General features: G+C 42.0%; 1 pseudogene; it reads right to left on the bottom strand.

Annotated features, from left to right (window-relative positions):
* Positions 1–17,680: 17,680 nt before the first annotated feature.
* Positions 17,681–19,719, bottom strand: LOC125415449 (ATP-dependent RNA helicase DDX18 pseudogene; annotated as a pseudogene).
* Between the last annotated feature and the right edge of the window lie 1,904 nt (positions 19,720–21,623).

The raw sequence follows: 21,623 nt of genomic DNA, 5'->3' as shown, positions 1-21,623 counted from the left end.
CTACATTCATTTGTGACTACTTTTCATTGGAATTAAACACGTTTAGTTGTTTTGAAAATAAAAATAGAGAATTAAAATATGAAGGTGTGTTATAGAGGTTGTCATGGAAATAGCAGCTGGAAATGCGCTCCTCTTTTGGTAAAGCTGGGTCTTGCTGCCACCTAGTGCGTAAAAGTAATACGGCGTTCATGCAAAGTCAAGTCTATGTAGCCCCACAGAAAAACTTTTCTTTTTTTCTTTATTAAGACAGAGTTTTTTTTTTTTATATAGCTTTTTCATTTTAGTTTCTTGAGACAGGGTTTCTCTGTGGAGCCCTGGCTGTTCTAGAACTCATTTTGTAAGCCAGGCTGGCTTTGAATTCACGGAAATCCACCTGCCTCTGCCACCCATGAGCTAGGATTAAAGGCGTGCACCACCAACGCCTGTTTTTTTTTTGTTGTTGTTGTTGTTTTATTTTTATTTTTTAAAGTTTTTTTTTCTAGACTGGGTTTTTCTGTGAAACAGCCCTGGCTGTCCTGAACCTTGCTTTGTAGACCAGACTGGCCTTGAACTCACAGAGATTTGCCTGCTCCTTCCTCCCAAGCCTGCTGGGATTAATGGCATGTGCCACCAGAACCGGCCTTCTTTAATTTTTTAAAGAAAGATTTATTCATTTATTTTGTGTATGTGAGTGTTTTGCCTGCACATACATATGTGTGTGCACCACACATGCACAGTGCTGAAAGGGGTCAGAAGAGGGTATTTCATCTCCTAGAACAGGAGTTAAAGGTGGTTGTAAGCCACCTAATGTAGGTTCTGGGAGCCACACCCAGGCCCTGTGCAAGAGCGGTGAGAGTTCTTAACTGCTGAGTGGTCTCTCCAGCCCTGCTTCATTCTCTTTAAGCCAATGCATTTTTCCTTTGAGCAAAATGGATTGGGAGAAGGCACACTCTGGTCATTAGTTAAGTAGACTGCTTCACTTCTAAATGTTCCTCTCAGAGGTGGTCAGAGGAAGCCCGACTCCACACATCCACTTAGACTGTGTTCTCCCCATCTCCCAGCGAGATTCCCAGGATTTTCCCTCTGAAAGGGTCAGAGCTGTCCTCAGGGACCTTCTAGGCCATGTCGTATAAACTGAAAGGGAAAGCTAATTTGGCCGAGGTCACATATGGAGTTGATTGGTGTAGGTGAAGCTGGTCCTGTTGGTTACTTGCCAAAGTGCCACTGAAAGGGACCAGAGCTGCTACACCTAGGACAAAATTAGGAGATGTAGCAATGCTAGGGACATATTCTGGTTGGGAGAAATTCTGAAGAACCAGAAACTGGGGAAGCTTCAAGCAGCAGGAGACATTCTCTGCTAGGCTGAGGGAAAGGAACTCTCCCTGGGACTTTCAGAGAAGGAAGCTTGAGGGGTGGGGCAGAAACAGCCCCCACTGTAGTGGATGGCAAACTTCACTAGATAAAGTCCTGTCCTGGGCTCAGAGCACAGCAGGCTGAACCTTGCCTTTGTCCCTGACACTAGGGAAGAATATTGGAAGTGAAACTAAAAAGCAGAAGTCCCTGCACAATTACTTGATCCGAAGAGCCGGGGACGGGTCCTGGGGTGTCCTGCTTATTAGACCAGAGCAGTGCAACTGAGCTTCCCCCTACCTGCGCTCTCCCTGCCTTTCATGCTGAGACATCGTCTCACTAAGTTACTCACTTTAGGCTTGAACTCATTCTGTAGACCAGGCAGCTTTGAATTCAAGATTCTCCTGCCTCCAAGAGTCACTGGGATTATGGGTCTGTGTCACCAGGCCCAGTTTAGGATGTATTTTCTTTTAATATCCAGAACCTCTTATTCTCATCAGAAATACAACAAATTCACACCCCTTAGATGAGATAATCCACTTGCTCCTGTGCTTTCAGTACAGCCAAGCACCTTAATAATAATAATACCAGTGGTAGTAATTGCTGAGATCAGCTTGGGTATTCACTGTGCCTGGTGTTTTACGGGTCCATTTTACAGCCAAGTAAGTTGAGGCTCAGAGAGTAGTTTACATTATTGTCACCCAGCTTTCCTTGATGATCTCAGTTCTCATTCAGCCTCCTCCAATTCACAGGAGGTGAGCGTACACCTAGTTCCTAGGGGCATTTGTCCTTCTGTGGAGTGTCCCTTTTGTAAATTAGCACACAGGTGGACCATCATTCTAGCCTTTTCCCAGGAAATAATCAATTGGCCTCTAGGGGGAGAGATTACCCCAGAAAAAAATTTTTACCTACAGCACAAACAATTGCTTGCTAGCTGTGGGTGGAAAGAGAAAACTGACCAGAGGAAAGCACGTGACTGGTGGGAAGAGTGCTAGAGTCTCTATTATTGTTTGCGATTTTCAAAGCCAGTGCAGAATTCTGCCCATTAAACATGGATAATTGAAGAATTAATTGTAGCGAAGAAATCCAAATCTGTCTCTTTCACAGACAAAAATCTCATCAGCAATAAACAAGTGTTTGCAGAATTAGTCAGGAAAGCCATGAACCCCTACTTGTATTTGTGGTTAATTATCCCTTCTTTCTTCTTGAATTAGTGATTAACTGGAGAGGATTGTTACGGATCTGTTTATTCACCTATCTAGCATATATCTATGTGTTACAAACAGAATATTCGCTGAAATAATTTCTCTCTTCTTCTACCTCTTCTTTGACATTTTTTGGTTCCTTGGGCAAGAGTATAGGTTAACACAAGTTCAACATTTCATAGTGTTTCTCTGAATCTTTTTAAAAGGCAGAGACTACTAAACAGAGAAATTTATAATATGTGAATAGAAAATAGGAAGAAAGGAAGTGAGTTTACGACTCAAGGCAGCTTTGTGGTCAGTGGGGGTCATCAAGAGAAAAGAATGGAGAGGCAGGAGAGACGGCTCAGCAGGACCTGGGTTTGATTTCCAAGCCCCACATGGTAGCTAACAGCTGTGTGTAGTTCCAATTTCAGGGACCCTCATGTCCTTCTGACCTCTGTAACCCAACACACATGGGCACATGTGCATACATGAAGACAAAACAGTTATTCATATGAAAAAATAAAAATATTAAAAGTGAACTAGTCTCATATCTAGACCTTGAGCACTGAGATGAGTACTAAGAAAAACAAGAATTTTCAGTTGTTTTCTAAGTTCAGTCTGAGATACGAGAAGACCTTGAGTTCCTTTCCCAGAGTTAAGAGTAGGCCTCGTGTAGCGTGAGATTGTCCCGTGTTGTCGAGTCTGTCACTTGGCATGTTTTAGGCACTCGTGGAATATTTAGTAAGCAAAATGAATCTTAAAATCACATCCTAGGCTTCAAGAATCAAGTTGTGTGTGTGTGTGTGTGTATGTGTGTGTGTGTGTGTGTGTGTTGAAAGTGCAAAAGAAATAAACTTCAGAGACTTCCTTTCTGAATGTCAAGGGAAGATTGTGAAGATAGCAAAAGTTCTCGTTGCCCTTTGTATGAATTCTAACTGCAATAATGAAGCACATGTGGATGGTTCCTCAGTGACTTCTTAGAGCCCCCTTTCAATCTATCTACCGAGGGCTGGAGGGAGGGCTCAGTAATTGAGAGCACTTGTTCTTGGAGAGGACCTCGGTTCACTACCCAGTAACTACATGGTGGCTCAAAGCTCCAGTTCCAGGGAACCCAATGCCCTCTTCTGACCTCTTTAGGCAGAAGGCGTGTATACTTTGCCCATACATATGTAAAAAAATCTCATGCACATTAAATAGAGAAATCTAAAAATGCCAGTCTGTCTGTCTGTCTATCTATCTTGTACATATCACTCTAAAACCTTTTAGTTAAGAAACTTTGTAAAACAAAACAAACACAGAAAGAAAATTTTTGTGTGTGTAAAACAGAAAGGAGCTAATACTGAAGTTATTTTTTTCAGAATTAGGTCAGTTCTTACTCCCAGAGGTCAATGGTCACTTCTATGGTATGGTAGGTGAGCAGTTTTCCCCCCAATACTTCCTTTCTTGCCTTGCTCCTGAGTGCCATTTTCTCCAAGCTTGTGGCTGCTACTTTAAATTGAAAACAGGTAGCCTCTGCTGAAATTATGCATTTGGGAAAGAAGCAGATGGAAAGGACATGAAATCCTGGGCAGGAGGCCCTTCTTCGCTACCAGGTAGAGTGCTAACAAACAGGCAGATGAAAAGGTTCTCAACACCGTTAGTCATCAGAGAAACGCTGATTAAAGCCACAGCAAGATGCTATTGGGGATCTATTAGGATGGCTAAAACAAAGACAAAATGGATAGTATCCAAAGCTGACCAGGATCCAGAGCACACGAACCTCTTGTATACTGCTGGCGGCGTGAGACATCTTCAAGGGAAATGGCATGGGATGTGTAATAATGCGGTCTGTGGAGAGAAGACTTAAGTTCCTGATCTTAACTTGAAATTGGGCCAGAAAGAAGAGTTTATCTCCCATGATTGGTATTTAAATGAAATGCTCCTGGAAAAGGGGGATTCGGCATCAATATCACACTGTCATTTTCGCTAGGAGGTTTCTATAAAGCATCCCAGGATCAGTGGCTCTTGCAGAACAGAAAACGATAAAGAGAGGCTTGGGATCACAGGATTTACTGTACCCTTCACGGTCGACATTGATTACTTCGCCTCATTAATGGCCTCTGCATTCATCAAGAATAGGGTTCCTCCCTAGCTCTGTGCTTTCCCCAACAACTATAAATTACCATCAAGGCTCCTCTTATCTTCACCTGACTCCAATCACGCTTCTGGCTTAAGAGCTCCCGGCAACTTCCTACATAGATGTTGCTATGACTATGTTTACATGAGTATCTACCAGGCTGCTCGATACAGGAAAATAAATCTAAGCTTTCTACTTTTTGCTTCTGGAGGGGATCTGTCTGGAGTTAATTGAAATAATGATCATCGAACTGTCTGAACAAACATACATGCATGGCACAAAGGCGACTAAACTAAGCTGAAAAGCAATCTAAAGTGATAGATACTCTATGTAACCAGGAGCCTGTGTTGTTATTGCTTGTCTGAATTGTTTTGTGGGAAGCCATTTTATTTTTCAGAATGGAAAATGACCAGTGTTTGTATAATCAATGCCATTGCCATCTGGTTGACTTCATTCTGGGAAGTCTGACTAAATACCATCAACCAGAAATCTTTGTGACTATGTTCATTTCTAGTTGTTCTAACAGAATTGGTTGAACCCTTTTTCATCTGTGGAAATCAAGCAGCTTTTGTATGGTTTGATAGGGAATAATTTGGGAGACTCGTCCTACTGTAAATAATTCAAAACTTTCACCCTCATTTAGACATAAAACACAAATCTTTTTGAAGGCAGAAAGAGTATGCTATGTCAGTTACTGTGTGTGTGTGTGTGTGTGCGTGTGTGTGTAACAGAACTGTCAAACACTGAAGATAATCTTCCTCTTTTCCTCAGTTCTGCCTCTTCTTGGATGGGATTTTAGTTCATATCTCTCCACTGTGACTTCATTTCTCTACTCTGTGACTCTCAGCAGCTCCCAGCATCACTCCTCTCTCTGTCTCTGTTTCTGTCTGTCTGTCTGTCTCTCTCTCTCTCTCCACCTGTCCATCAGTCCCCCCCCTCCCAGAAACTCAAGGTTGGGTAGTTAAGGACTGCAGAAAGAAGTTCTGTTTCTTGAACTTTCTGTATGGTGTTTGGGGCTGGATGAGTCATGCTTTAGTGGCCTCTTGAAGAGTTACCTCTTTGAGCCTCATGGAGGATGAGCAGGAAGCAAGCACAATAGCAAACGGAGGAGAAAAGGAGCCGAGATCAGGAGGTGGTCAGGAAACAGAATGAGCTAGTAATGGTCATAATAACTGCCATTTACCAAGTGTTAGCCCCAGTGCTTGAGATTTCCTTATGCCTTAGCTCATTTCTTCCTCATACTATGTCTGGGTGAGAGACATTATCTCCGTTGATGCTGTGGAAACTACTGATGAGTTTGGTACAGACCTCGGCAATGTTCCCAAAGTATACTCCAAAGCACTCAAACACCGGTGCTTTTTGTGTTCAGAGGCAGAACTCCCTTTCAACCCCTAAACTATTAGCTGGCAAAAGAGTCTAGAAACATACAGAGCCATCTATGAGAGCAGGGCCAAACCAGCTTCCTGGATGCACTTTGGTCTCTTCCTAGGGAGCTAGACAAAAGACATTTGTTTACCTATTGGGCAGGGGATCTGTGAGAGCAGGAACCAGACAATCAATCCTAGGTTTGGACACAGGATGGGGCCAGGAAGGACCAGGCTGATAATAAGCAGAGGCACTCATCGCCAAGGACAGCTTCAGGCTTGCTTCTCTCGAGGCTGGCTCTTCCATTTGCCCAGCAGCTTTCTTGCCACTTCCTTTCAGCATCCCACCTGGGGACATGTGCTGCTCCTTCTGCTGCCGAAGTGGCAGCTGACAGCTCCCAAGTGTGAACCGTGCCAAGGTGGGGGCTTAGACTTCTAAGGAGCACCCTGCATAAATCCTTCAGCCCTGATCTTGCCCAGCTCTGAATTCTGGAGGAGCACACGTAACAGTGGCATCTGAGAAAACAAGCAGCCTGCCATGTTCATCTCGGTACCAGGTTACAGAATACATCATTATTGTCAGAATCAGTAACATCTGTCTTTCCTGGCCCTTATTTAACTTATCAGCATTATGAAGCCTCTCCATGTTTCCACTTTGTAACCGTTGTAAATGATGCAAAAGGAGAATTGGAGACAGAGACAGATAGGAAGAACGAGGGAGAATTAATTTACCACAGGGTAAAATGAAAATGTACCAAAGTGTAATGGAATTTCATTAACTTCGGAAATGATGATGAATGCTGTCCAAATAATTCTTACTAATGCATAATTCACAGCTGAAAATAGAGCCAAATTCTCCTAAAAAGCACATCCATTTATGCCCCCAAATTAATTTGGTATGTTATTCAGGATGGTTGACAGGATAAAAGATCTACTATGAAATATAATCATCTATTAAGCTTGGGAATCTATGAGTCTTTCTAGTTTGGTAGGATAACAAGTGGAACCTTGAGAGGCAGACACCCACAGTCCTCGCTCTCATAATTTGAATTTCCCCAAAGACATAATTTCAGACATAACCACACAGAAGTTTGGATGAGCTTTAAGATCTCCATAGCAACCGTGGCCCAATTCATATATACATACTGAAAGCAAATTAAAATCAGTTTCAAAAGATCCTAGTGGGGTCAGGAAAGGGCCCATAATATTCTGATTGGCAAGGCCACTACTAATTGATAATACATGTTTAGAAAATATGCAAATTATATAGGTAGTATATTGCATATATTTATGTATAATTATACCAAGAAATTTTAATATCTTTCCGATTTTTCACAATAAGTATCCTATTCCACAAATTCTCTGTGACATTTTGCACTTAATATCTCAAGATTCTGAGCTTTTAAATGATTTCTTCCAAAAAAAACCCTTATATGCTTTTTCTATACTCAGGAGAGTGGTAATGGGAGAGAGACCTTTTTACCTTTACATCTGACACAAAGCCTACCTGTGGTTGGTGGAGAGAGAAAACTATTCTTAGAAAGAGGATACACATTGGCTCAGAATCCATCAATGGGAATCTGTAGATTCACAGGCCCCTCAACACCATGTACATATTTTGACTTTTCTGATCTATGGGTCCCTTAGCCAGAGTGTTAGTCAGATACCTTGGTAGTTTACTCAGAGGTAGTTTCTGCAACCCAGTGAACTCCTTCCTCCTGTAGAAAGCACTACGCTTAAGGGAAAACTGGTAAGGGATGGGTTAAAGCATACAGGGTTACCTGAGTCTATGATAATAAAGAGGTACTAGGATAGGAATCAAATACAATGGCTTGATGATACTGAGATCTTAGTAAAATATGAGGGTAACCAGCCATGCCTCCCAATGGAGGTATCACAGCCTCTTCCTGCTAAGAATCCATTGACTCAGAGAATTCCTTTTGTAGAAGCAGAAACAAGAAAGTCATATTTGACTTCTAAAACTCTACAACGACATTCTCCTAGCAGAGGGTGGGGGAAAGGTAGGGAGGTATAATAATGTAAAGAAAATTAATTTCTTTTCCTTTTTTCTTTCGAGAAAGAATGCATGATTCTGAATTATGTGGTTTTAAGTGAGCACAATGGTTGGCCTCACAATCAATGACTTTGATTAAGGAGGAGACAAGCCATTGACTACCTGCCCCTGATGGAAATCCTTAGTGGAGAGTCCTTTCATACCTCCCAAGGGCGGATGCACAAGAATGTCTTCAACTACAGAACACATTGCGTAGACGAATAAAGCATAGAGACGACTCCTCCAAACCTATACCCTCCTTTCCCTAGGTGGAGTGCAGGGTACTGGTATGGACTTGTAGTCTGGGAGTCACTAATTTCTAGAACTACCCCTTCTCTATCTTAATGCAGAAAACATGAGGTGGCCTTTAGTACTATTAAACCAATACGTGATGCTATCAGAAAAGAGGGCACTCATTGGCTCACTTTATACCACTAGGGAACACTGGGGAAAGAGCTCATGGTGTTCCCTTCCCTGACTTTTAAAATTTAAATTAATTTTATTTTTGAGACAGTCTCTTTGTGTAGTTCTGACTGTCCTGGAATTCGCTATGTAGACCAGGCTGGCCTCAAACTCCCAGAGATCCACTGGCCTCTTCTCCCAAGTGGCAGATTAAAGGCTTGTACCACCATACCCAGCTCACTGGGATCCTGTAACCTCTACATTTAATGTGTGCTATATTCTCCATTGAATCATATAGGTAGTTTGAATATTTATATTATTCGTGGAAGTAATAACATTTTATACATTCTAAATCACTACTCATGGCTGAGTGACCTCTGTGTAGGTATAGATGTAATAAATAGCCAATGCTTTCTTAACATTAAAAGTAATAGAGTATTCCTAGAAAATATGACAACCCCTATCAGGCTGTCCCAGAACTCATTATACAGACCAGGCTGGCCTAGAACTCACAGAGGTCCATCTGCTTCTACCTCCCAAACGTTGGGATTAAAGACCATGTCAGGTTCAAACCCTATCAATCTTAGTGGCAGATCCTATGATAGACTGATATGCTATTACAAGTGTATAATCACTGTGGTGACAGGTGATGTCATTATGAAGGAGGTCAGCCATTGGACCATGTTCCACCAATGAAAAAAACTTCCATAAATGAGCCATAAAAGTAGGAGCATAGCAAATGGCCACTTGCTTCTAAAGGGAAAGGGAACTAGAAAGGCGACAGACTTCCCAAAATAGAGGCACATTGGCCTGCTTGGGGTCCCTTTGGCCAATTAAAGTACTTTGCACAGATATATGTAGAGTAACATCAGAATGACTTCTGTATCTCTCTAGTTTCTTATCTTGAGTAGAGTGTGGGGTATTGACATAAAGGTGTTATTTGGGAAATACATTCTTTTCATTTACCTGTGTCTCTTAATGCCAAACCTCATTATTTGGAGTTCTATGGTGTTAAAGTAGTCTATTGAAAGTGGTGACAGATGATATAGTTATAGAGGAGGCTGGTCATTAGCCCAATTTCCACCAATGGGGAAATTTGGGTAAAGAGGTGAAGAGGTCAAAGGAGACATCATGGCCCCTCCCTTCCATTGCTTCCCTTAGTGTCTCAGATATTATTGTGCTGAAAAATGTAATATGTAGATAATCTCTTAACTTTGTGTTTGCTCTAGGAGACTTCCTGGTGCTCTGACTCTTACCCTTTTTTCATCTACCACCTGCTTTGTTGCTTTTTCCTTTCTTTTTTTCTCTTTTCTGGAGACAAGATTTTTCTGGTAGCCTTGGCTATCCTGGAACTCACTCTGTAAACCAGGCTGACCTGGAACTCACAGAGATATACAGAGATCCACCTGCCTCTGCCTCCCATGTGCTGGGATTAAAGGTGTGAGCCACCATCACCTGGCTAGTATTGGCAATTCCTTTTTTTAGACAAGGGTTTCTCTGTGTAATAGCTCTGGCTGTTCTGGAATTCGCTCTGTAGACCAGGCTGGCCTTGAACTCGTAGAGATCCTCCTGCTTCTGTCTTCTGAGTACTGGGATTAAAAGCCTGTAGCCTTAAGTGCTGTACTATTAACCCGGACACCTAATTGTAACAACAAATGTCATCACAAAGGAGTGTAGCCATTGGTCAATTTTCCGCTAATGGGATCATTTTAAAAGTTCTTGCTCCCAAAAGTGGCTTCAACAGCTCCTGTCTTCCATATATGCATCTCAGAATCCTTGTGTTGAAAAGTAGATTATAATATGTGAGCAATTTTTAAACATTGGCCATAAAAGTGATGACATTTGCAACTCTCTGAGTGTGCTAGTGAGGTACCAAAGTCATGGGACTGTTACCCATTGGGACTAATCACTGTTCATGGTTTTAATCTTATGATTTTGTGTTCTGTCCCAAGAAGTAAACACAATAGCTAGTCAAAGAGTAGTCCTGATGGGGGAGAACAGAGGACAAGTCCCGTGGGAAACCTTGGTGAAGAAGCCATCAGTGCCTCACAATAGAGGAAGGCATCAGGGCTTCTTGTTAGGGGTCCTTTCAGGCAGTCTGAGAGCACATTGTGCTAACACCTGAAAAGTAATGCCACACATGATAGATGATGCCTATAATTCTCTACTCTTATTCCTGTGAAAGAGTACATGGTATGGGGATTGTGTGTTTTGTGGAAATACTAATAGGACCATACCTATTAGTCTTTTGTTGTTGTTTTTGTTTTTTGGTTTTTGTTTTTTGAGACAGGGTTTCTGTGTGTCTCTTTAGAGGTTGTCCTGGAACTTGCTCTGTAGACCAGGAGAGCCTCAAACTCACAGAGATTTGCCTGCCTCTGCCTCCTGAGTGCTGGGATTCAAGGTGTATAGACCCTTTAGTATTTATCATGGTGACAGATGACATCAATATGAAGGAGGGCACCTATTGGTTTACCTTTCACCAATGAGAAATCTTCAATCAGGGTACCTCCCTCTACCCCTCCACACCCCCTCCCTCACTCAGAAATGAGGTAACATGATCCCTCCCTCCCATGGATTCCCTCAGTCTCCTCAAATAACTCATGCTGAAATTCGAGTAACAACATGGAGAGAATTTTAAAAACTTGAATTAATTATGGAAATGATAAAAAGCTAAAATAAAATCTTCAGCTTCTGTCGTACGGTGTTGTGGCATGTTTTTAAGTGTAGATGTTCTAAAGGGAACATTAACTCCTGATGTGTCCCCACCAATATTCATTGTACTAAACCTATGAGTGGATATCTTATATTGAGAAGGCTACAGTGTACTAGCTAAGATCAGAGTGGCCTTGATTAGGTAGGAGCATGCATGGCCTTTGGCCAGTTTCTCCCAGTGGGAAATGTTAGCAGAGGCCATGGCATCACATTACATCCCATCATTACATGTCACAATGGGGGCATCATATCTGCCTCTTTGGAGTCCCTCCAGCAAATCAGAGAGCCCCTTGCACTGATGTGTGAAGAATTATGTCAGATGTTACCAGAAATTCTCAAGTTTTGTTGCTTGGGTGAAGTGTAAGGTGTAGGCATGGAGCTGTAATTTTGGAAGGTCTAAACCTTTGGGTCAGTTGTGAGTCTTAATCCTAGTCCTTGGGAATTGAAGTTCTCTTTGTGATAAACTTCCCTATTGACTGCGGCAGTGGGTGTTGATATCATGGAGGAAAGCAACCCTGTGCCCAACTTTCACCCATGAGAAGGCCTGGATAAAGAAGTTATGACACCAAAGGAGGCATTGTGGTCCCTCTATTCCATGGGTTCTCTTAGCATCTAAGACATTTTTCTAAGATATTCATATTCTGAAAGTGAACTATAATATGTAGGACAATATCTTTACATTGGATTTGGTGTAGGATTGATGGCATCTGAAGCACTCAGAATTCTGTATCATAGATTAGGGTATGCCTTGTCTAGAATATAAATGTCATTGGGGGTTCATTACACTCTCCTACTCATCTTGATGATAGAACATCTAAGTCTGGGTTTGGGTTTTGGTTTTTGTTTTTGATGAGAAATGAACACAGTGATTGACCTTTGAATCAATGGTTTTGATTAAGCAAGGGGACAACTGATGGCCACATTCCTCTAGTGGGAAGCCTTAGTATAGAAGACTGTAAATCTCTCTTTTAGTGTCTATGCAAGTTCAAATTTCAGTGAGGAAGTTTTATGTCCAGGGACTACTCTTATCTCTATGTTGTTACCCTTTGATTTAGCATTCTGGGGTAAACAGCGAAACTATTGGCTACTTAGTGTTTTGAGGAGGAGACTGCCACTGGGTCTCCTCCAATGAGATACCTTAGAAGAGAGGCTTTCAACAATTCACTTGGGAGGCTCGGGACTTCTTCATAGGCTTTTCAGGCAGTTGGTTATCGCTCCCTAAAATGTGAATAAACAATTTATTAGCAACATGTATAACAGCATCAGATACAATTCGTTTCTCTTTCTTAAGTATGGGGTACAGGTGGTACTTGTAGTATTTTAGAGGAAAAATTACTTCTTTGGGAAACTCACTCTTCTTTATTTTCATCACCCAATCAATCCCCAAATATTACATATTGCCATGGCAATCAAGCACATTGGCTTGAGGTGCCCATTGGCTTGCCTTCTCTTCCACTAATAAGAATTTTTTTTGCCACAAAGGCCACCAGAGTCCCAGAGGCATCGTAGCTCTTCTGACACATGGATCTCTTCATTCGGTTAAAATAACCTCTGGTGACAAGTTATAATGTGCCCCACCTCTTGAGCTGCTTACCTTAGGAAAGAAATGTTCCTGTAGATGACTGCTCAGCTAGGAAGTCCCTGAAATCTCTCTTGGTCCCATTGCTCTCTCATCCTCACTGACTCCACTCAGACTCCCAGCTAATATTATGGTGTCATAGACTCATGTTCTAGTAACCTAGCAACTCCTGTCAGTGCATGGTCACATTAAAGCACAACATTTTCCCTATTAGCATTTTCTCTAACTATACTGTCAAATTAAATTTTGAGTTCTTTAGAACTGTTGGGGAAGTATTGGGTGATTGGAAAGGAGCTCCTTTAGAGCACCTCAGCATCCATTCAGCAAGCTGTATCACTTGTTCCTTTTCTGCCCCACCCTCAGTCTCATCCATCTCCTTTGGCTCCTCTCTACCATCTCTGATGCAGACACTCAGTGTAGGAACTACTAGCCTTCCTCTAACATCCTCACCCAAGGAAATGACATGTACCTTTCAAAGTCCATGATCACCTTGGAAGCCTTCCTTCAGCCCCTAGTTTAAATTCTTCCTTTTGCTTCTAGAGTGAATTAAGACCCTAGAATTGAATCTTTGTCTTATTTGTGGATCATAATACCTGCTTAGTACCTTTATCCCTTTACCTTCTATTTCTTCCTTTATTTCAAATGCGCTTATATTGGATGTGCTTTCCAGTTGTGTCTAATTCTCGTCGAAGAAAAAACAGTCAACCAACACATGAGTAATACGTAAAGAACAATTTTGGGAGTGTTCACCCCTAAATCCTGGCTTGGTGACTCCACTCTAATACTTGTTGTATGTATCCCGTCCACTGATCTTCCCATTCTCTTCTACCTCCTGTGAGCTCCATCTACTTCTTTCTGTATTCCTTAGTTGATGCCAACTAAGTAAGTGCTTACCTGGTTGATAGAAGAATGTTGTTAATTCTCTTAAATGAGCCTCTCTACAAAGATGTTTTGGTAGGATAGCTCTGGCTCTTCTCTAGAAACTGAGCTGCCCCAGGGAGTGTACCTGTACTTATTCCATGGCCACACCCACTCTGCTTATTGTGTTCTAAGCAAGCTATTATGACATAGCCTGAGGTATGATGTAAGTGGACTGGGGCTGGGTTATATATCAGCATATTTCAATGTCTGAATACTTTTCAAGGTAAAAGAATCATATTTATGTATAAGCACAAAGACTTGTATAATAATTGTTTATCACAAAAAATTCCTAACATTCTGTATCCACAATCCCACTGACCGTTTTGTTCATAAAGTATGTGAACAGGTACTAGCAATATTGGTACAACAACATCAGTATCATCAGTGGCTTGTTTATTAAGTCTTATTAGTCCAGTAGCCAAGACATATCCCTTTATTTAAGGGCTATAATAGTAATAACAACACTGAAGAGATAACTCAGTGGTTTAGAGCACATGGAGCTCTTCCAGAGGATCGACATTAGACAGCTCACAATCACCTGTAGCTGCAGCGCCAGTGGATCTGATGCCTCTTCTCTCTGTGGGCACCTGCGCTCATGTGCACACACCCACACAGACACATGTACATATTCATAATAAAAAGAATAAAAATAAATCTGAAAAGTAGTAGTAGCAAGATATGTGAAGACTTTAACTTGATAGTTCTCCATACTGTAAAAAACAAAAAAACAAAAGGAAAAAAATTGTCTTAAAAGAGCACTCATTGGGAGTGTAGCTTAATGATAGAGCATGGGGTCAATATATACCAGGCCCTGGGCTCAAGTTCTATCGCTGAACACAGCCACAAACCATAGAAAAGCATGCTTGACTCTGATTTGCTATCTGGCCTTCTATATGCCTTTGGAGTTTTTTTTTTTAATTGTTTATAAATAGTGAAATCAGCCAGGAATGGCGGCACACACCTTTCATCCCAACACTTGGGATACAGAGGCAGGCAGGTTTCTGTGTGTTCAAGGTCTACCTGGTCTATGTAGCTTATTCTAGGCCAGTCAGGGATATGTGATGAGTTCTTGTCTCAAAAGACAAAACAAAAAAACAACAAAAAGTAAGCAAAAGAGATATACTAGTTTGGCACTAGTATACTTACATTTACAGAAGATACACATACCAAATCTACTCAGACAGCTTCATTGATTGCTGTAATGTAGAATTACCAAGTGAGACAAAATGAAGCAGGATTTATGGTTATCGCTATATGCTATTAGGTTAATTTGACCTCAAACTATTTTGAAATAGAGATTTCTGACCTCAACTGAAATACCTGTAGAAATGGACAAAATAAAGAATGCTTATGTGTATGTGGGCATCTTCCTAGCAAAAGGAACTAGAATCACATGCTTCAACTAACAACCAGACCAAAAAAACAGCTTCAACCAAGATAATTGCCTCTGTAATCATTCACAAAGGAGAAGCCTTAGAGGAATTAAATGATATTGTTGTTCGCCATCAAAGATAAGCCTCTAATTGGGAAAAAAATATACTGGGAAAATTTTCAATACTCTGCTGCACAAAAATAACATTTACCACTGCCAGAATGGCTGACTGAAAGTGTCAAATCTTTCAAATAAAATTAAAAACTTCTTCACGATATCATCCACAAGAAACGAGCTAGATTAGCCAGATAATAAGTGAATGTTGATGAAGGCACTTGAAAAGTATTGTTAGGCATGTTCCCAAAAACAAATTCTACCTACTAACAATACAATCCTGGTTGACTGGGAGGGCTGCTCATATCCTGGAGCCAAATCCTTGAGGGCCCTTTGAACACTGCCAAATGTGCTGCATGCTAGTGCATCCTCAATAGGCTGTAAATACGTCTTCTGATTGTTCGCTTTCAAGATGGCACAATACATTGCCTTTGATGACTTACAGTCCTGTATTTGTTTGCTTGGGAGGCTGTAATTTAGTTTCACAAACAGGAGTCAAGTGGTAAACAGACATTTATTGCCTCACATTTTCAAATAGAAGCCAGCAGAGCTGGCCATCCCTGAGGGGTATGAAATTAAGGATTTGCTTTAGTCACCGCCCCCCTTGGCTTGAAGATGGCTGTAATCTCCTGGCCTTTGTTGTTGTTTGCTTCTTTTTATGAGACAGTGAAGTTCTCATTTCTTTACTTTCCATTTCTCTTTTCTTTGCTGTAATTACAAAATAAAATACTATCAAGATATCCTTAAGTCAATGGTTCCCCATCCCTCCCTAGTAGGGGGATTGAATTTAGGGTCCCAGGCATGTTAGGCAGGCAGTCTACCAATGTGCTACAGCCCTTCCCTACTTCTCTTGTTGCTTCAACAGAATACATGAGAAAAGTAACTGAAAGGAGGAAGGAGTTGTTTTGGCTCACGGTTTGGGGCTGTGGTTTATCACGGCAAGGGCTGTGGCAGCCGGGGCTTGAGGCAGCTTAGATTTGCAGTCAGGAAGTTTCATGGCCTTTATGTTACTAGTAGCTTTACCATCTTCAAGATCACTTTCCTGTGGGAGTCTTCGATTAGTTTGTGAGTTATTAGTAAGGCAACCCAAGTGCCTGGGAATTGTCACCCTCACTCTTAGAGTTTACCTTTTTTACAAACATACAATCAACCAATGCAAGAGGCTCGAAAGCATGTTCAGCTCTCGTCATTAGCAGATACAAACTACATCTCAAAGATGTCTGTTCTAACAGCATCTGGAGGATCTTGAGCTTGCAGGTTTAGTCTTTTGGATAAGACACCAAAGAAAAACACTGCCATCAAGCCTAGTTGAAAAGGACCTTGTCAGACATCTCTATTGGCTGATTGACTCTCCCATTGCCCAAATACTGATGCTTGGATTCCTGTTTCCCCAGCTCAAAAGAAAGACATGCGTTCATCTTCATTTTCTGCAAGCTTCAGAGATGGACAGTTCCCAGCCAAGTTGACAGAAGCAGATTAATTTTTGGATTCTGCAACACCATTTTCTGTCTTTACCCTTCTACCAATATTGCCTATTATTCCACTTAGATGCTTTCTGGAATACTAATGTGACACCCTTTATCGCCATCCTATTATTTTTGCCTTGCTATGTTACCACTTAAGAAAAAAAAACCCCGAGACTCTTACATGTTTTTCCCGTAACCAAGGCTCTGCAGTTAACTGAGTGCTGCATATGTCACCCCCTGCCTAACACCGCTGACAAAAATGTAATAGCTGTTCCCTTAAACACTTCAGGAGGTAGATTCCCTTTTACAGGTTTCTTCTGGTACTTGTTTCCCTCACAGCATTCAGCCCAACCACCCTTTCATCCGGTAAAACTTCGATTTTGACCTCACATCAACAAAATACTTGTACTTGAAGTCTTTAGAACCATATCACAAAGATCCAGTCAATTAGGAGTTGCCACTCATTTGAAAGATAGCTTGATTACAGAGATCGGTTTTCTCTCTTTAACCTCTGCAGGAGCAGTTTAACTCCACTAAAGGGATTTGTCCGTCTTGAGAGACACTAATTGCCTCATTCTTAACGTAGTAGATTACAGCTACATTCCTAACACGATCTATACCACGGTACTGCTTTTCCGATATGCCTTTGCCTCCCGCCACATACTGTCATGTCTTGGATAGTTGTAATTAAGATTAGTGCATTTATGTTTGCGTGTGTGTATGTGTATGTCTGTGGGTGCCCGTGTGCCACAGTGTGTGTGCAGACGTCAGAGGACAGCTTGCTGGAGCCACTGTCTCTTTGCAGCACAAGTGGGTGCAGGGCTTGAACTCAGGCCAGCAGGCTTAGCAGGAAGCATCTGCATCTTATCAACCCGCTTGGAATTCATTCTTGGGATTTAAATCTAGTGGTTCACATCTTTTTTTTTTTTTAAACAATGACACCCTTTTTTATGGGAGTATTTAAAAATAAAAATTTTCATTCATAGTAAAGACAAAAAGATCCTAAAGGTGATTTTAAAAAGTTCCTTCTTAAAGAGAAAGGGGAAATTAGGGCACAGTGCAGGTGGAAAGCCATTCCCGTCAGTGAGAAAACTGCCTGCAGTCCGTTGTCTTCTTGCTGATGTGTTTAAAGATCTTGGACTTCTCCACTTTCTTTGTTTTCTGGTAGCCAAATCCACTGCCACCTCCTCTCTTTTTAAGCTTGCCATCATTGCTGCTCACGTTCAGATCAACGAAGGGAGGAACCTTAAAGCCAAAGGACAGAGCCACCTGAGGCAAGTTTAAGTTGTTCACATCAAAGATCTGCTTGAGAGAGTGGGAGTCGTAGGCTCGTATGTAGGACTTGTATGCTTCCTGTGCAGACTTATGGAGAAAATAGTTCTTTTCGATCAGCTTTTCCAGCTGAGACTGAATATCAGAAACTTTAGACCAGGAAAAGTCGAACTGATTCAGTGGAACCTTGGATTGCTTCAAGTAACGAAGGAAACCCAACTCTTCAGGGCGCAGGATGAGCAGGGCATGCCCTCTTCCGTTCAGGCCCTGAGCCGTTCTACCCACACGATGAATGTATTCCTTGGGCTCATCGGGAGTGTCATACTGAACAATCCAGTCGACTTCAGGGATGTCCAGCCCTCTGGCTGCCACATCTGTGCATAGCAGTATCCCTGAATCTGCGTTGCAGAATTGGAAGAACGTGGTTGTTCGCTTATTTTGCTTTTGCCTTCCATGGATGGCCAAGACAGGCAAGTCAATGTAGTTCAGTAGCTCGTAGTGGTACTTCACAGACATACACGACGAAAAGACCATCACTTTCTTCTTCCGGTTCTTCTTAAGGACTGTGAAGAGCAGAAGGAACCTCTTCTCAGGGGGACACACAACATAGCCCTGCTCAAGTCCATCCACTGTGGCAACCTCTTTATCAACACCCACATACAATGGCTCTTTTTTCAGAGAAATTCTTGCCAAGTCTTCAACTTTTCGAGTTTGTGTGGCAGAAAAGAGCATTGTTTGCCTGCGTACTGGCAAAAGTTTAATAATTTGCTTTAATTCTTCTTCAAATCCAACATCCAAGATACGATCAGCCTCATCAATAACGAGACACTGGAGGTTCTTGTACATGAACCCCGGAGTATTCTGCATGTGGTCTAGAAGCCGGCCGGGGGTGGCCACAACAATGTTGATGCCATTGGTGAGCTTCTGCGCTTCGGCAGACCTGTTACTGCCACCCATGATCAGCCCGTATGTGTGAACGTGGTGTGTCATCAGCTCCTTAAGAACACCAAAGGTCTGCATGGCCAGTTCTCTGGTTGGAGAGAGGATCAGGACGCCCATTCCATTCCTGGGCATGAACTTCAACTTCACAATGAGCTCGATCACAGGGATGAGGAAAGCCAGAGTTTTGCCACTGCCGGTTTTAGCAGCTGCTAGAAGATCCCTGCCTTCCAGAAGTGGCCTGATACTTTTATGTTGGATCTCAGTCATGCGCTTGAAGCCCATTTCTTCTATAGCCTTCAGAGTGTTTTCATTGACGAGGTTAGACAAGGAAGCAAACGAAGTGTCCTCAAAAGCCCCTGTCAGCCCTAGGGGCAGGCTGGACACTTCCTTGTCATCTGCCTTCTCCACAGCATCTTCTGCTTCCTCAAGAGCCACAGTGCTTTCTTCAGTTTTTGCTTTTTTGGTGTCAGGCTCCATGTCATTCGCCATTTTCCTCTTTTTCTTCTTCTTTTTCTTTTTTGATTCTGAATCAGGAGATGGCGTTGCTGCTTTTTCTCCATTGGTTAAAGCGGTAGGTTTCTGGGGTAACCTTTCAACTTTCGAGTTTTCTGCTGTCTCTTCAGGCATGCCTCCACTTTGTGCTTCTGCTGAGCCCACCTTCACAGCATGTTTTACGGCTTTCTTAACTTTTCTGACCTTTACCTCTTCTTTGGGCACATCTTCATTGGAAGGTTGTGATAGGCTCGTGTTTGATGCTTCTTGCAGCTTCAGATTTCGCTGCCGCAGCTTGATGTTCCGCTTCTCGACCTTCTTGCGCAGGAGTTTCATCTGTAAGTGCAACATATTTGCAGAGCCGTGCTAGCAGGCTGTACTGAGCAGTGGCTGCACGTGCGCAGTTCTAGTGGTTCACATCTTAAGAGGGACATTTAGAAGCCTCCAGAATGAGGCAAATACAAGTTATTCGGGAGAACTTCAAGGAGGTCTACCTCTTTCTGCTTATGCTTTGCTGTAATTTCCATAGTGGCTACAAGACAAGAGAAGTAAGGCCGTCTAGAACGGGTTTCTAATGCCAGTTCGAGTCATAAATGATAATGTTTCTACTCATTAGGTAGTGCGGTTGGGACAGTCTCATGGTCCTTGATTTCCCCCTATCCAGTTAAAGGGCAACTGCACAAGAATAAATATTACTTGTTACACCCGTGAAAAGGCTATAGTAGAAGCATAATGGTTTGCGAATCGGCTAAAAGAAAAAGCCTCCTACTTGCCTTAAAGTCTCCATTGAATTTGGAGATGCATTTTCTATTTTCATTTTTTAGATTTCATAATCCAGTCTTTTGACCTTGAGACACATTGTTGGTACCCATTTCTGATTGTTGTCTTATAGCTGGCTTACATAATCTTTGCAGAGTCTTTTTATATTGAACTCTTACCATTTAAAACAGGTTTAAATCAGAGACACGATTATTCCTGCAACAAACAGGAGAGATTCATTAGAGTCTAAACACAGACCATACACCTATAGCCATCTTCCCACCAGCCACGCGGAGGATGGAGATAGCATGGAGCAACATCCTGCCATCTGACTTCCTCTGTCCTGGCTAGAGACACAAAGGAGCCATGTTTCAGATCTTGGAATTGGTCTGATGCCCACAGCAGGGCCTCAGTGCTTCGCAGTCCTAACTGCCACATGTAATTTACCTGTGGGATATAAACAATCTCACAGAATTGGGTCTCATAAGGCACTTCACTATTGTGAACAGAGTTTGATAATTTTGCCTAAACACAGACAGCAGCAGAGCCACTGTGCAGATAATAAAATGCCAGCCCTCTTCCCTTCCTGCTTATTATGAGTGACAGCTACTTGTGTGCCTTATGTGTCAGCTACAGCTTTGTCCCCACCCAAGATGCCTAGTGATAGAATTCACAGTGAATTCTCACTTACATGTATGCCTTCCAACTCACTTAATGAAGCCCCAAAATCCAGTAATAACTCTTCAAAATATTTAATGATATTTTAAAATAAATGCCAAGACATTTACTCTTTGAAAATTTCTTACATGGCTATAACGCATCTTGATCACGCCCATCCCTCCATTTTTCCCCCACCTCCCCGAGAATCCCCATCATATCTCCCTCCCAACTTCACATTCTTCTTTTATAATTTTGAAATTTTATTTTTGATTAATTTTAATCCACTGAGTCTAATTAATGCTGCCTATATGAATGTGGGCATAGATTCATCCATAGGTGCACAGACAACATTCCAGTGGCCATCGTCCTAAAGAATAGTGACTCCTTTCCCCAACAACCATCAACCACCAACAGGTCTTCAGCTAGAAGTGGAACACTGAGAGCCCCTCGCCCATTATGCTGAACTCTTAACTGGCTTGATCTTGTGCAGGTAAAAACAGCTATTGTGAGTTCATGTGTACAACTACCGCATCATGTCCATTGGATAGCATGTCACAGTTGTCATCTTCCAGCTCTCCATTCTTTCTTCCCCCTCATCCTAAACGTTCCCTGAGTCTTGATAGAGGGTGTTGATATAGGTGTCTCCTCTACGATTGACTATTCAGGATTGCTTATTCTCAGCACTTTGAGCAGTACTGTGTCTCTACATTAGCCACTACCCACTGTGATAAAAAGATTCTCTGACCAAGACAAGAACGGCACAGATCTATAGATATACACATAAATAGAAGGCGGTTAGGAAAACGACATCGATGAGTTCTTGTCTGGGCTTATACCTTCCCCATGTTTATAGAACCAGCCATAAATTCTCTCCTGTGGAAAG

This window comes from Myodes glareolus, chromosome X (assembly GCF_982192425.1).
Source record: "Myodes glareolus chromosome X, mMyoGla1.1, whole genome shotgun sequence".
In the NCBI taxonomy this organism is placed as follows: domain Eukaryota; kingdom Metazoa; phylum Chordata; class Mammalia; order Rodentia; family Cricetidae; genus Myodes; species Myodes glareolus.
Note: the sequence above shows the minus strand (reverse complement) of the source record. Positions and strands in the feature narration are given on the sequence as shown.